The 15,371-nt window shown below is 43.1% G+C and overlaps 1 protein-coding gene across 2 annotated transcripts in view; it reads left to right on the top strand.

Annotated features, from left to right (window-relative positions):
- The window catches only part of LOC110488917 (leucine-rich repeat and immunoglobulin-like domain-containing nogo receptor-interacting protein 2), a 318,223-nt gene that overhangs the window by 69,414 nt on the left and 233,438 nt on the right, over window positions 1-15,371 (top strand). For both annotated transcript variants that reach the window (XM_021561383.2, XM_021561382.2), the window contains exon 2: window positions 4,479-4,550. The gene's annotated coding sequence lies outside the window, so the exon portion shown is untranslated. The remainder of the gene's footprint in view (window positions 1-4,478; window positions 4,551-15,371) is intronic.

The following is a 15,371-nucleotide window of genomic DNA, read 5'->3' as shown; positions in this document are numbered from 1 at the left end:
ACCAACCAGAGGGGTGTCACATGGAATCTTGAGTACTTTGACAGAAGCACTGTTGGAGGTGCGGTCATTGATATAGAGTGAGTAGAGTAGAGGTGAGAGCACGCATCCTTGCGGCGCTCCTGTGCTGAGGGATAGAGAGTCCAAAAAGTGTTTTCCCAGCTTCACGTGTCGCGTTCTGTTGGTCAGGAAGTCAGTGATCCACTGACTGATGGAGCTGGACATGTTCAATTGGGAGAGTTTGTCTTGTAGCAGTTTGGGGGGAATGATATTGACGCAGAGCTAGTCCACAAACAATACAGTGGCTTGTGCAAGTATTCACCCCCTTGGCATTTTTCCTATTTTGTAGCCTCACAATCAATTGGGGGGCTTGTATAATTTGATTTACACTCATGCCTACCACTTTGAAGATGCAAAATATTTTTTTTGTGTAAGACAAACAAGAAATAAGACAAAAAACTGAACTTGAGAGCACATACTGAGATCATGTGACAGATCATGTGACACTTAGATTGCACACAGGTGGACTTTGTTTAACTAATTATGTGACAGCTGAAGGTAATTGGTTGCACCAGATCTTATTTAGGGGCTTCATAGCAAAGGGGGTGAATACATATGCATGCACAACTTTTCCAGGATTTTTTGGTCAAATTTCTTTCATTTCACTTCACCAATTTGGATTATGTATGTATGTATGGGTTTGTGTATGTTCATCTCATGAAATCCAAATAAAAATCCATTAAAATTACAGGTTGCATGCAACAAAAGGGAAAAATGGCAAGGGGATGAATTATTTTGCAAGCCACTGTATGTAAGCGAAATGGAAAGCTGCAACATGGAAAGCTGTGAGTCATTGTTGATGTGCTCCGTCCTGCATTTCTACCAATGTCTCTTGAGACATTTTCCTGTGTCAGTGTAGCAAAGCTCAGCATCTTTACCTTTCCTTGATGCCACATTTATAGCATTAAGGGAATCTGATGTTCTTTTGGACTCCAAATGTCTATTTCTGTGGCCTGCATACTGTCTTCTGAGACGCCAAGCATGAAAGAAAAACATTGGAAATGTGACACTGTTTACAAATCCACTCCTAATAATTTTTTTTAAAACAGCAGAGATATCAATTAGTTGTTTTTTTTCCTGCTAAATCAATTGAGGCTGACTCCTGTTTGAGAACAACTCATTATAAGTTTGATGACGACTGTGATTACTTAACTCCCGAAGCAATATGTATGACATCTTGTAGCTCACAGAAAAGTACACGGTAGCAAAGCTGAATTTCCTTGCATGCTTAACATTGCATATTACACAACTAAATATTCAACTGCACCTCAATCTCTCAACATCTTCACAAACAGAAGGGGCCTGCAAGAAGAACAGGCCAACAAATTCTGTTATGTCTGTGTCTGCAAGGCTTCCAGAAACTGCATTGTAATGTCTGACAGAATGCACAGACTGCTCCAAACAGTGAGCTATGTAATGCTAATGCTAACTGAGGCCCTCTTGTTTACATTCTGGTTGTGACTGCGTCCCCCAAGAGTGACATTACCTCTTCTCAGACACACTGGCTTTCAGCTCCATAAATAATATTCCTTTTTACTGGCCTTGAACTCCTGAGATGGTATTAGGGGCAAGACTATCAGACAGCGACAAAAAGCTCTCGGAGCTCATGTGAGATAGAGTTCAATAATTTAGTATAGACTTTTTATTTATCGGGATTTTGTTTTTAAACACGGCAGCTTGATGCAACCAATATGAGAAAAAGCCAAATGTAGTGTCAGGCTAGCTCTTTGCCCCGTGGTTACATCAAGGGTGCATCAAAAACATCACAAGCCAGTCTGATGATTGAGAGATGGCCTCTCCAAAGGCACACTGTCTGAAGCATGTGAATATCCTTGTGATGTGAAGCTCTTATGCATATTCTCTCCTCCACCACAGCAAACTCCATTATGAATAAGCATTATGAATGATAAATGACCAATAACTCGTAGAACCGATAAATCGTTGCAGCCAAACAAACACAGTTGTTTTCTCAAGGACTACAAAGGGAAACCCAGACATGAGATGCCCAGTGACGCAAGCCTACAAGACGAGCTAAATGCCTTTTATTTATTTTTATTTATTTTATTTCCTAAATATTTTCTTAACTCTTCCTGAACTACACTGTTGGTTAAGGGCTTGTAAGTAAGCATTTCACTGTAAGGTCTACACTTGTTGTATTCAGCGCATGTGACAAACAAAGTTTGATTTGATTATGGGTGACCTGCAGGAGCCGTCTTTAATGGACTATGGAGCGTTGTGTTTTCTGCTGTAGCAACAAATCTTTCAACCCAACATCCAATCTCCAACATAGAGAACTACTATGTTATTCATCTGAACCTATCTAGTATAATAACCTATTCTCTGGCATAGCTCATAGGGTCTTTGAGCCATGCAAGCTTCTTCAGTTATGAGAAGTTCACATAGAGAGAAAATCTGAAATACAATCAAAACTACAGTACGGAAAACTGCACTACAATGCAATCCTATATCGAGCAGTCTGGCTGAATCTGTGGAACGAGAATGCACAATTACATTCACACTGAAACGAGGAAGAGAGAGAATGAGTGAAACAATGAGATTTGATGAGCGAAAGAGAACACAAAGAGAACAATGGAGTGAAATATAGATAGAGAAAGAAGGGAAACAGGAGGGAGGGAGGTAAGGTATGCAGGACCAGACACGGCAAAACGCTGCAAAGCTCCAGGACAGAGGAGACTATGCAGTGGGCCATAGCAGAGAGAGAGTGGCGAGTCATCTTGCGAGTCTCTCCTCACCCAAAGGCCTGCATGGGGTCCATCTTTTAACTCAACGCCATGGAGATTTTCCATTTGCCCATTCGGCCACTAGCACACTTGGGGAAAACCTGTTTGGGGCTGAAATGTCGATGGAGCTAGCTAGAAAATAACAGTATTTTCCTCCCAACCCTCTCTAACGTACTTAAGCCCTAACAGAGGCAAGCCTGTGTATTTTCAATGAGTAATCCTTTTCAATTGACCAGCACTTGTGTTGGGCTATGCTCTTTATTGGCTGTTGGCTCTATAGTGGGTGGACGGAACATATATTTAGATAGTATCCTCATCGACAGAGTCCAGCTAGAATGGAAACGGCTAACAGTGGAAACACTTAACATTATGGTCAATTGACAGACACTTTAATTCATAGCAACTTGCAGAACAGATTCAGTATTTCGCCCAGGTGGGAATCAATCCCACAACCCTGGTGTTGCAAGCACCACAGTCCAGCCGACTGGGCCCCCTGAACCACCACCTTCTCCCCACCCATATGAATGCCTCACAATCTGGGCAACCTCTCTCCTCTGAGCCTTCTCCACTGGGGGACAGAGTCAGTCAAGGGTGAAGATCTCAAGCCCAATTCTAGGGCACCGCTATGACAGTCTTAGTCTGGCTGCTCACCCTTTCCCCCAACCATTACAGACGCCATCCTTCCCCTCATCCATCCATCCCTTCCTCCCTCTGTCTATCCCTCTCTCTGGGGGATGAGAGTGGGGCCAGACGGAGCCAGACGGAGCCAGCAGTTGTGTGTCCATCCACCTGTGCAAAACCCCACCGGTCTGCAGGCTGAAACCTCTGCAGGCTACCTTTTAAAGGCGTAAGGAGACGCTATCAAAAACTAGACCCCGTCATTAAAAGGCTTGTGTCAGAAAGCCTCTGCTCTATCACTCTACCTGGCATACACATTTATGCTGGCTCATAACTTGCCGGGCAACAGTGCAAGTGAGCTCATTTTTACCGTGAGACTGTCAAAAAGTTTCCCCTTTTTATATTTTCAGTGAGAGACTTTTGCTATTCTGTCTTTTCCCTTCATTTCAAATGCAACATGGTGAAACATAAGAGATGTGGTTATGTTGGGGTGGAAAATATAAAAGAGCACGAAGCTGCCAAGTGCAATACGAAAAGAGGGGATCAATGGCCATATCACTGTCAGATATTCAAAACAGTTTAGCAGTAATGAGGGCATGGCGTTCCACGACTATGCTGTCATATAATAACATTTGGGTCTGGGTAACTTCAAGTCACATTTTAAAAATGTCCTTTCGGCACAACGATAGTGTATGGAACCAACACTATCTAATTTGTGGTTGGAAATCAATCGAAAAAAAACTAAGAAAAATGTATAATGTGCCTGTTTGTTTCATTCTCATTCCGTTTTTTAGTTCACTCTAGTGTTATTTAGTTCTCTATTGTTTTTTAGTTCACTCTATTGTAAACTCTACAGTCAGCGTATTTTATCCCATTCTCCATCTTTTAAGAAATAATGGCTCTCGAGAGAAGTCGCTAGACACTGTTGGAAAGCTCTTGGATGACTTAGTGTCCAGTGAACTGACAGGCTAAATCTCTGAGCTCTCCTACCATTAACATATCATCTCAACCATTAAGGATATCCTGACACTAATTCTGCCCTTCTCTTTCTGTGCCTTTCAGACTGACTCTTCAATGGTCCCTCATCTTCTCTAGCCAGAAAGGAACCATGTCGTCCGCCCATGTTTGGATATGGTAAGTTGCCTGGTGACGTCAGTGTTATGCAAGGGTAGATTCGTCCAGAGGGCTAAAACGGCACAAATTCACGCTATGATTACTTATTACATATTTTGATAGTCACGTTTGCCCTGATTATTCATCCTTGGCATCATAGCCCCACAAAAAACTAAAAGTTAATCATAGACTGTACACAATTGGCCACAGCCACTAAATACATTATTACAGAAAAATATATATATTTTCCACTTGGCACCACCGATTAAGGGGGAAGATGTATATATATATATATATATAGTCAGAGTTGATTAAAAGCAACTTCAATCTGCTATTTTTTGCCTCTTCACCCTTGTTGTCACTGCTTGTTATAAGAAAAGGAAAAAGCAGTGGGTGGCTTTTCAAAAGTGTGTGTGTGTATGTCTTCACACAGGTTTCAAATACTAATATATGCATGCTAACAGTGGAAGCAAATAAAAAAATGACACAGCCTTGACATCCATATGTCAAATCAAACCAAAGTGTACTTCTCACGTGCGTCAAATACAACTGACCTCAACCCCATAGAACACCTGCGAGCCAGGCCTAATCGCCCAACATCAGTGCCCGACCTCACTATTGCTCTTGTGGGTGAATAGAAGTACGTCCCTGTAGCAATGTTCCAACATCTAGTGGAAAGCCTTCCCAGAAGAGTGGAGGCTGTTATAGCAGCAAAGGGGGGACCAACCTCATATTAATGTCCATGATTTTGGAATGAGATGTTTGACGAATAGGTGTCCACATACTTTTGGTAATGTAGTTTACATTGGGCTTATCTGGGTTCCTACATGGGATTATCTCTGTTTTTTTGGCCTAACCAGCTAGTTCAGTGGAGACAAATTGCATTGGGACTGAATTCCACATGGGAAGATAATTTGAAAGGTGATAGTTAAATTCAAAGGGCAGCATTTTGTCCCCCTTTGGTTCCTCTCATTAGGAAATGGTATTTGCATTAGGTGTAGACTCCAAAGCAATGAACATATGATAGAGAGCAATTTGCTTCTTTAACCCAAGCACTATGGCCTCAATGCTAAATACAGGGTGCAGTAAGAGGAATAGGTTGTAAATTGAGCTGTCTGGGGTCAACGAGTATGTGACAAATTCTTAGTGACAGTCGGAACATTTGAACATTGTAGAAACAAAACTATAACATAAGCATGCACAAGCATAAAAAAGCCCCCTTTTGTTACAAAAACATCTCATTATGAATTCAGTATACATCAGGCTGTAATTTAAATCGAAAGCTGAGAATAAAAAGGGAAAACCGATAGTTAAAGGCAATTAATTCAACCTGGAATACCCGGAGCACTGTTTAATTGTATTTCTATACTTCTTCTAAAAAAGAAAAAGAACTCTGCAAAGAGAGTTTGTCCGGAAACTGAAGGCTCCGCATCACTGTTACAGGCTCAATGCCATAAAAAGGTCGATAGCAGTGAAAATGACACACATGCACCTACAGTAATCCTTGTATTTTACATCCATACTAATGCTGGGTTTATGCATTTCCTGTTTTGTTGCCAGATAAAGTTTGCTTCCTGAAATTCAAATAGATGTGCCCTGTAAAAGATTAATAAGGCTGTCACTGACTAAAATTGGAGCATGGGTCCCCTTAGATGAAGGCAATGGCAGAATTCAAATGTGAGAGGAAAACCCAATGTTCTCTCTGATAACATCCTACAACAACAATCAACTTTGATGTTGGAATTATAACAGTCTCTGGTTTGTTTTGGGGGAACATCTATACCAAGACAACCACAATGCTCCATGATGGATTCAAATGTCCTTAATTTGATCACTGTTGTTATTGCGAAATGTCCTGCACAGCAAGAAACTTGTAGACTATTCAATGTTAAAAAAGGCTTATAAAGTTTATAATTTCCACTTTAACACTTCAGACTTGATTTTTCCGTAATTAAAAATGACTCAACTCCTACAAAAAATGTCCATTAATTAAAATCCACAGAATAATTCACATTTCCTGCTGCTGTGGATTTATTTTCCTGCTGTAGCAAACTGGCTCAAATTAAGATCCTACGTCTTAATATGTCATTGAATGTATACTATACCTTAGGAGTATGCATATCCTGAACCCTAATACAGATATTTACCTGTCATGGTAAGCTGCTAATCACGTCTTTGCACATCCCCCTTCATCAGCTGTTGTTATTTTTAGAGCGCTCCCTTATATTTTTTTCTCCTGTGAGGGAAAGTAGTGACGCGTCAGCAGCACTATTGGTAATCAGCAGCCGTACTACTGTTCTATGCCCAGGTAAAGCCTTTGAGGAGACCATTGAACATGGGCAACGATCTCTAGAGGACAGGCGGCTCACCCGCGGCTCAGCCGCAACATTACAGCAAATGCTGCAGTGAAATCTCCCCCATAATGCCCCTCATGAGCATCCTCCTCCTGTGGAGATGGAAGCCTTAAAGCCATGGTAGAAAAAAGCTTCTTACTACCTTAGAAGATGCTGAAACATATTCAGATGTTCTATCTGGGCTCCCTATATCAAATTAGCACCTCATGTTCATCTTCCGTTACATAAAAGCAGAATATAACCAGGGGTACTCCATTGTCATACTTGAGTAAAAGTAAAGATGCCTTATAAGACAATGACTCAAGTAAAATTGAAAGTCAGCCAGTAAAATACTACTTGAGTAAAAGTGTAAAAGTATTTGGTTTTAAATATACTTAAGTATCAAAAGTAAATGAAATTGCTAAAATGTATTTAAGTATCAAAAGTACAAGTAAAAGTATAAATCATTTAAAATGACTTATATTAAGCAAACCAGAGGGCACAATTATCTTATGTTTTTATTGACCGATAGCCAGGGGCACACTCCAACACTCAGACATAATTTACAGACAAATCATTTTTATTTAGTGAGTCAGCCAGATCAGGCAGTAGGGATGACCATGGATGTTCTCCTGATAAGTGTGTGAATTGGACCATTCTCCTGTCAAAATGTTACTGGTTCTTTTGGGTGTCAGGGAAAATGTATGGGAGTAAAAAGTACATATTTTTTTTTAGGAATGTAGTGAAATAAAAGTAAAAGTTGACAAAGATATAAATAGTAAAGTACAGTCCAGATACCCCCAAAAATGAATAAAGTAGTACTCAAGTGTTTTAAACTTTATTTAACTAGGCAAGTCAGTTAAGAACAATGACAGCCTAGGAACAGTGGGTTAACTGCCTTGTTCAGGGGCAGAATGACAGATTTTTACCTTGTCAGCTCGGGAATTCGATCTTGAAACCTTTCGGTTACTAGTCCAACGCTCTAACCACTAGGCTACCTGCCGCCTTAAGTACTACACCACTGCATATAACAGATTATGCACAACACAGTAGTATTTTGAATAACAATAATAAATGGGGTAATATTATGTTACAGTCAGCCAGCTATGCCTATTATTAGAACATGGCAATCAAATTTGCGGCTCTGTAATGCATATAGTATTTTCTATTACATTATACCTGAGAATATTTACAGTTGAAGTCGGAAGTTTACATACGCCTTAGCCAAATACATGTAAACTCAGTTTTTCACAATTCCTGACATTTAATCCTAGTAAAAATTCCCTGTCTTAGGTCAGTTAGTATCACCACTTTATTTTAAGAATGTGAAATGTCAGAATAATAGTAGAGAGAATGATTTATTTCAGATTTAATTTCTTTCATCACATTCCCAGTGGGTCAGAAGTTTAAAAACACTCAATTAGTATTTGGTAGCATTGCCTTTAAATTGTTTATCTTTGGTCAAACGTTTCGGGTAGCCTTCCACAAGATTCCCACTTGTTGTCCTTAAAACATTTTGCCACAACTTTGGAAGTATGCTTGGGGTCATTGTCCATTTGGAAGACCCATTTGCGACCAAGTTTTAACTTTCTGACTGATGTCTTGAGATGTTGCTTCAATATATCCACATCATTTTCCTCCCTCATGCTGTCATATATTTTGTGAAGTGCACCAGTCCCTCCTGCAGCAAAGCTCCCCCACAACATGATGCTGCCACCCCTGTGCTTCACAGTTGGGATGGTGTTCTTCGGCTTGCAAGCCTTCCCCTTTTTCCTCCAAACATAACGATGGTCATTATGGACAAACAGTTGTCAGACCAGAGGACATTTCTCCAAAAAGTATGATGTTTGTCCCCATGTGCAGTTGTAAACAGTAGTCTGGATTAGTTTATGAGTTTTTGAGCAGTGGCTTCTTCCTTGCTGAGCGGCCTTTCAGGTCATGTCGATATAGGACTCGTTTTATTGTGGATGTAGATACTTTTGTACCTGTTTCCTCCAGCATCTTCACAAGGTCCTTCGCTGTTGTTCTGGGATTGATTTGCACTTTTCGCACCAAAGTACGTTCAGCTCTAGGAGACAGAGCCTCCTTCCTGAGCGGTATGATGGCTGTGTGGTCCCATGGTGTTTATTCTTGCTCGGTATTGTTTGTACAGATGAACGTGGTACCTTCAGGCGTTTGGAAATTGCTCCCAAGTATGAACCAGACTTGTAGAGGTCTACAATTTGTTTTCTTAGGTCTTGCCTGATTTCTTTTGATTTTCCCATGATGTCAAGCAAAGAGGCACTGAGTTTGAAGGCCTTGAAATACATCCACAGGTCCACCTCCAATTGACTCAAATGATGTCAAATAGCCTATCAGAAGCTTCTAAAGCCATGACATCATTTTGGGGAATTTTCCAAGCCGTTGAAAGGCACTGTCATCTCAGTGTATGTAAACTTCTGACTCACTGGAATTGTGATACAGTGAATTATATGTGAAATAATCTGTCTGTAAACAATTGTTGGAAAAAATACTTGTGTCATGCACAAAGTAGATGTCCTAACCAAATTTGTGGAGTGGTTGAAAAACAAGTTTTAATGACTCCAACCTAAGTGTATGTAAACTTCCGACTTCAATTGTACATGCAATATGACAGTCGAGGAACAGAAAATCCCCTGCCATCACAAGAAAGAGAAAAAAGAATCCCACTTTTTTTTTACGAGACAATCCTACTAAATCCACCGTTTGTGGATTGTTTGCTTTGGGCTTATCGGGATTACTACATTGGGTTTATCGGGCTAACTAAATTGGGTTTAAATGGCTACCTACATTGGCCTTATCGTACTCGCTACGTTGGGCTTATCGGGCTACCTACATTGGGTTTATCGGGCTACCTCCATTGGGTTTATCGGGCTACCTACATTGGGTTTATCGGGCTACCTACATTGGGTTTATCGGGCTACCTACATTGGGTTTATTGGGCTACCTACATTGGGTTTATCGGGCTACCTCCATTGGGTTTATCGGGCTACCTACATTGGGTTTATTGGGCTACCTACATTGGGTTTATCGGGCTACCTACATTGGGTTTATTGGGCTACCTACATGGGGTTTATCGGGCTACCTACATTGGGTTTATTGGGCTACCTACATGGGGTTTATCGGGCTACCTACATTGGGTTTATTGGGCTACCTACATTGGGTTTATCGGGCTACCTACATTGGGTTTATTGGGCTACCTACACTATATATACAAAAGTATGTGGACCCCTTCAAATTAATGGATTCTGCTATTTCACCGTCAATCGTTACTGACAGGTGTGTATAATCAAGCACACAACCATGCAATCTCCACAGATAAACATTGGCAGTAGAATGGCCTTACTGAAGATTTCAGTGACTTTCAATGTGACCCCGTCTTAGGATGCCACCTTTCCAACAAATCAGTTTTTCAAAATTATTTCCTGCTGGAGCTGCTCCGGTCAACTGTAAGTGCTGTTATTGTGAAGTGGAAACGTCTAGGAGCAGCGACGATTCAGCCGCGAAGTGGTAGGCCATACAAGCTCACAGAATGGGAACGCCGAGTGTTGAAGCGTGGTTAAATCATCTGTCCTCTGCTGTATCATTCACTACAGAGTTCCAAACGTTCTCTGGAAGCAACTTCAGCACAACAACTGTTCGTAGGGAGCTTCATGAAATGGGTTTCGATGGCCGAGCAGCTGCACACAAGCCTAAGATCACAATGCTGGAGCGTCGCCTGGAGTGTTGTATAGCTTGCTGCCATTGGACTCTGGAGCAGTGGAAACACGTTTTCTGGACTGATGAATCACACTATCTGGCAGTCCGACAGACAAATCTATATTTGGAGGATGCCAGGAGAACACTACCTGTCCCAATGCATAGTGCCATTTATAAGGGTTTGGTGGAGGGTGAATAGTGGTCTGGGGCTGTTTTACATGGTTCAGGCTAGGCCCCTTAGCTCCAGTGAAGGGAAATCTTAACGCTACAGTATGCAATGACATTCTAGACAATTCTCTGTTTCCAGCATCGTGGCAAGGCCCTTTCCTGTTTCAGCATGACAATGCCCATGTTCACAAAACAAGGCCCATACTGAAATGGTTTGTCGAGATCAGTGTGGAAGAACTTGACTGGCCTTCACAGAGCACTGACCTCAACCCCATCGAACACCTGCGAGCCAGTGCCCTCTTGTTGGTGAATAGAAGTACGTCCCTGTAGCAATGTTCCAACATCTTGTGGAAAGCCTTCCCAGAAGAGTGAAGGCTGTTATAGCAGCAACGGGGGGCCCAACCTCATATTGATGCCCATGATTTTGGAAGGAGATGTTTGACGAATAGGTGTCCATGTACTTTTGGTCATGTAGTGTACATTGGGCTTATCTGGGTTCCTGCATTGGGATTATCTATTTTTTCTGGCCAAACCAGCTAGTTCCAAGATGGCGTAGCAGTCAGACGTGTTGTCGTGTCCCTTGTATATATATCGTTTTTTTTACATATTTTTCTTCGCTTATCTTTTCAAATATTTTGCTAAACCTAAACTTCTAAATACTCTCCTGCAACCCGCCTCACCCAATGTAGCTATTTTTTCCTAAATTATTTATATTTACTTCGGATCCGGAACCCCTCAACTGAAGCTAGCCAGCTAACTACCAGCTATCTTTCAGCAAACCATTGCTAGCGGTCTTCAGCTAACCGGTCATCAGCTAACCTTTAGCTCGGAAAGCTCTCGCCAGTTCGAACAACGCGACTCTAACCAGAGCATAACGGACCTATTATTATTATTTTTTTTATCCCTGGATTCCCACCGCTAACGGAACATTTTCAGCTGGATCTTCATAACTAGCTAACTAGCTAACCGCAACCCCGGATGATTACTCCTGGCTAGCGTTTCCACCCCCTTAGCTTGAAGCTAGCCCGGCCAGAGCTCCTGTGCTACCACCGAAGCATACTCCTGGGCTACAATATCCGGACCCACGACCGGTCTATCGATGTCACCGCATGAAGAGGCATAAACAGACTCACCCCAAAGGCTAACATTCTAGCCCTTGCTATCTCCTTGCTTGCTAATTCGGCCTGCAAACTGCTAGCTTGTTAGGCCCCGGTCCGCTAACTGCTACCTTGTTTAGCCCCGGTCCGCTAACTGCTACCTTGTTTAGCCCCGGCCTACTAACTGTTAGTTTGTTAGCACAGGCCTGCTAACCGTCTGAATCGCCGCGTCCCAAACACTCACTGGACCCATATTTACTTTCAATCTCTTTTCGATTTTTATTTTGTTTATACCTTCCGGTAACCTGCCTCACCCAATGTGATACGGAATCGCTATTATTTTACATTTTTAGAACACACTCAAGAACCTCCAGAAGCTAACCAGCTAACTAGCTACAAGCTATTCAGTCATTGTCAGCCACTGCTAGCGGCTTTTACCTTTTACCTTCTGCACAGCCAGCCAGTTTTTTAACCTGGATAATACTCGCCAGTCCAGCTTCCCTGCCCCATCCACCGCTGCCCCCTGGACACTGATCACTTGGCTACATAGCTGATGCATGCTGGACTGTCCATTAATCACGGTACTCTATTCTGCTTGTTTATGTTTTATCTGTCGTCCCCAGCCGCACTCAGGCTCTGTGTGTAGTTAATCCGACCCTCCCTGCCTAGTCAACGCCATTTTACCTGCTGTTGTTGTGCTAGCTGATTAGCTGTTGTTGTCTCACCTACTGTTTTAGCTACTGTTTTAGCTAGCTCTCCCAATTCAACACCTGTGATTACTGTATGCATCGCTGTATGTCTCTCTCAAATGTCAATATGCCTTGTATACTGTTGTTCAGGTTAGTTATTGTTTTAGTTTACAATGGAGCCCCTAGTTCCACTCTTCATACCCCTGATACCTCCTTTGTCCCACCTCCCACACAGGTGACCTCACCCATTACAACCAGCATGTCCAGTGATACAACCTCTCTCATCATCACCCAGTGGCTGGGCTTACCTCCGCTGTACCCGCACCCCACCATACCCCTGTCTGTGCATTATGCCCTGAATATATTCTACCATGCCCAGAAATCTGCTCCTTTTATTCTCTGTCCCCAACGCTCTAGGCGACCAGTTTTGATAGCCTTTAGCCGCACCCTCATTCTACTCCTCCTCTGTTCCGCGGGTGATGTGGAGGTAAACCCAGGCCCTGCATGTCCCCATGTCTGTGATCGAAAAAGCCTTGGTTTCATGCATGTCAACATCAGAAGCCTCCTCACTAAGTTTGTTTTACTCACTGCTTTAGCACACTCTGCTAACCCTGATGTCCTTGCCGTGTCTGAATCCTGGCTCAGGAAAGCTACCAAAAATTCTGAGATTTCCATACCCAACTATAACATTTTCCGTCAAGATAGAACTGCCAAAGGGGGAGGAGTTGCAGTCTACTGCAGAGATAGCCTGCAAAGTAATGTCATACATTCCAGGTCCATACCCAAACAGTTCGAACTACTAATTTTGAAAATGATTCTCTCCAGAAATAAGTCTCTCACTGTTGCCGCCTGCTACCGACCCCCCTCAGCTCCCAGCTGTGCCCTGGACACCATTTGTGAATTGATCGCCCCCCATCTAGCTTCAGAGTTTGTTCTGTTAGGTGACCTAAACTGGGATATGCTTAACACCCCGGCAGTCCTACAATCTAAGCTAGATGCCCTCAATCTCACACAAATCATCAAGGAACCCACCAGGTACAACCCTAAATCTGTAAACAAGGGCACCCTCATAGACGTCATCCTGACCAACTGGCCCTCCAAATACACCTCCGCTGTCTTCAACCAGGATCTCAGCGATCACTGCCTCATTGCCTGTATCCGCTACGGAGCCGCTGTCAAACAACCACCCCTCATCACTGTCAAACGCTCCCTAAAACACTTCTGTGAGCAGGCCTTTCTAATTGACCTGGCCCGGGTATCCTGGAAGGACATTGACCTCATCCCGACAGTTGAGGATGCCTGGTCATTCTCTAAAAGTAACTTCCTCACCATTTTAGATAAGCATGCTCCGTTCAAAAAATGCAGAACTAAGAACAGATATAGCCCTTGGTTCACTCCAGACCTGACTGCCCTCGACCAGCACAAAAACATCCTGTGGCGGACTGCAATAGCATCGAATAGTCCCCGCGATATGCAACTGTTCAGGGAAGTCAGGAACCAATACACGCAGTCAGTCAGGAAAGCTAAGGCCAGCTTCTTCAGGCAGAAGTTTGCATCCTGTAGCTCCAACTCCAAAAAGTTCTGGGACACTGTGAAGTCCATGGAGAACAAGAGCCTTTGTGGCAACTCCTATTACCAGCCTGTTCAACCTCTCTTTCATATTGTTTGAGATCCCCAAGGATTGGAAAGCTGCCGCAGTCATCCCCCTCTTCAAAGGGGGAGACACCCTGGACCCAAACTGTTACAGACCTATATCCATCCTGCCCTGCCTATCTAATGTCTTCGAAAGCCAAGTCAACAAACAGGTCACTGACCATCTCGAATCGCACCGTACCTTCTCCGCTGTGCAATCTGGTTTCCGAGCCGGTCACGGGTGCACCTCAGCCACGCTCAAGGTACTAAACGATATCATAACCGCCATCGATAAAAGACAGTACTGTGTCTTCATCGACCTTGCCAAGGCTTTCGACTCTGTTAATCACCATATTCTTATCGGCAGACTCAGTAGCCTCGGTTTTTCGGATGACTGCCTTGCCTGGTTTACCAATTACTTTGCAGACAGAGTTCAGTGTGTCAAATCGGAGGGCACGCTGTCCGGTCCTCTGGCAGTCTCTATGGGGGTGCCACAGGGTTCAATCCTCGGGCCGACTCTTTTCTCTGTATATATCAATGATGTTGCTCTTGCTGCGGGCGATTCCCTGATCCACCTCTACGCAGACGACACCATTCTATATACTTCCGGCCCGTCCTTGGACACAGTGCTATCTAACCTCCAAACGAGCTTCAATGCCATACAACACTCCTTCCGTGGCCTCCAACTGCTCTTAAACGCTAGTAAAACCAAATGCATGCTTTTCAACCATTTGCTGCCTGCACCCGCACGCCTGACCAGCATCACCACCCTGGATGGTTCCGAGCTTGAATATGTGGACATCTATAAGTACCTAGGTGTCTGGCTAGACTGCAAACTCTCCTTCCAGACTCATATCAAACATCTCCAATCGAAAATCAAATCAAGAGTCGGCTTTCTATTCCGCAACAAAGCCTCCTTCACTCACGCCGCCAAACTTACCCTAGTAAAACTGACTATCCTACCGATCCTCGACTTTGGCGATGTCATCTACAAAATTGCTTCCAACACTCTACTCAGCAAACTGGATGCAGTTTATCACAGTGCCATCCGTTTTGTCACTAAAGCACCTTATACCACCCACCACTGCAACTTGTATGCTCTAGTCGGCTGGCCCTCGCTACATATTCGTCGCCAGACCCACTGGCTCCAGGTCATCTACAAGTCCATGCTAGGTAAAGCTCCGCCTTATCTCAGTTCACTGGTCA

This window comes from Oncorhynchus mykiss, chromosome 14 (genome assembly GCF_013265735.2).
Source record: "Oncorhynchus mykiss isolate Arlee chromosome 14, USDA_OmykA_1.1, whole genome shotgun sequence".
NCBI lineage: Eukaryota > Metazoa > Chordata > Actinopteri > Salmoniformes > Salmonidae > Oncorhynchus > Oncorhynchus mykiss.
The sequence above is the reverse complement of the archived record's forward strand: the minus strand, read 5'-3'. Positions and strand labels throughout refer to the sequence as shown.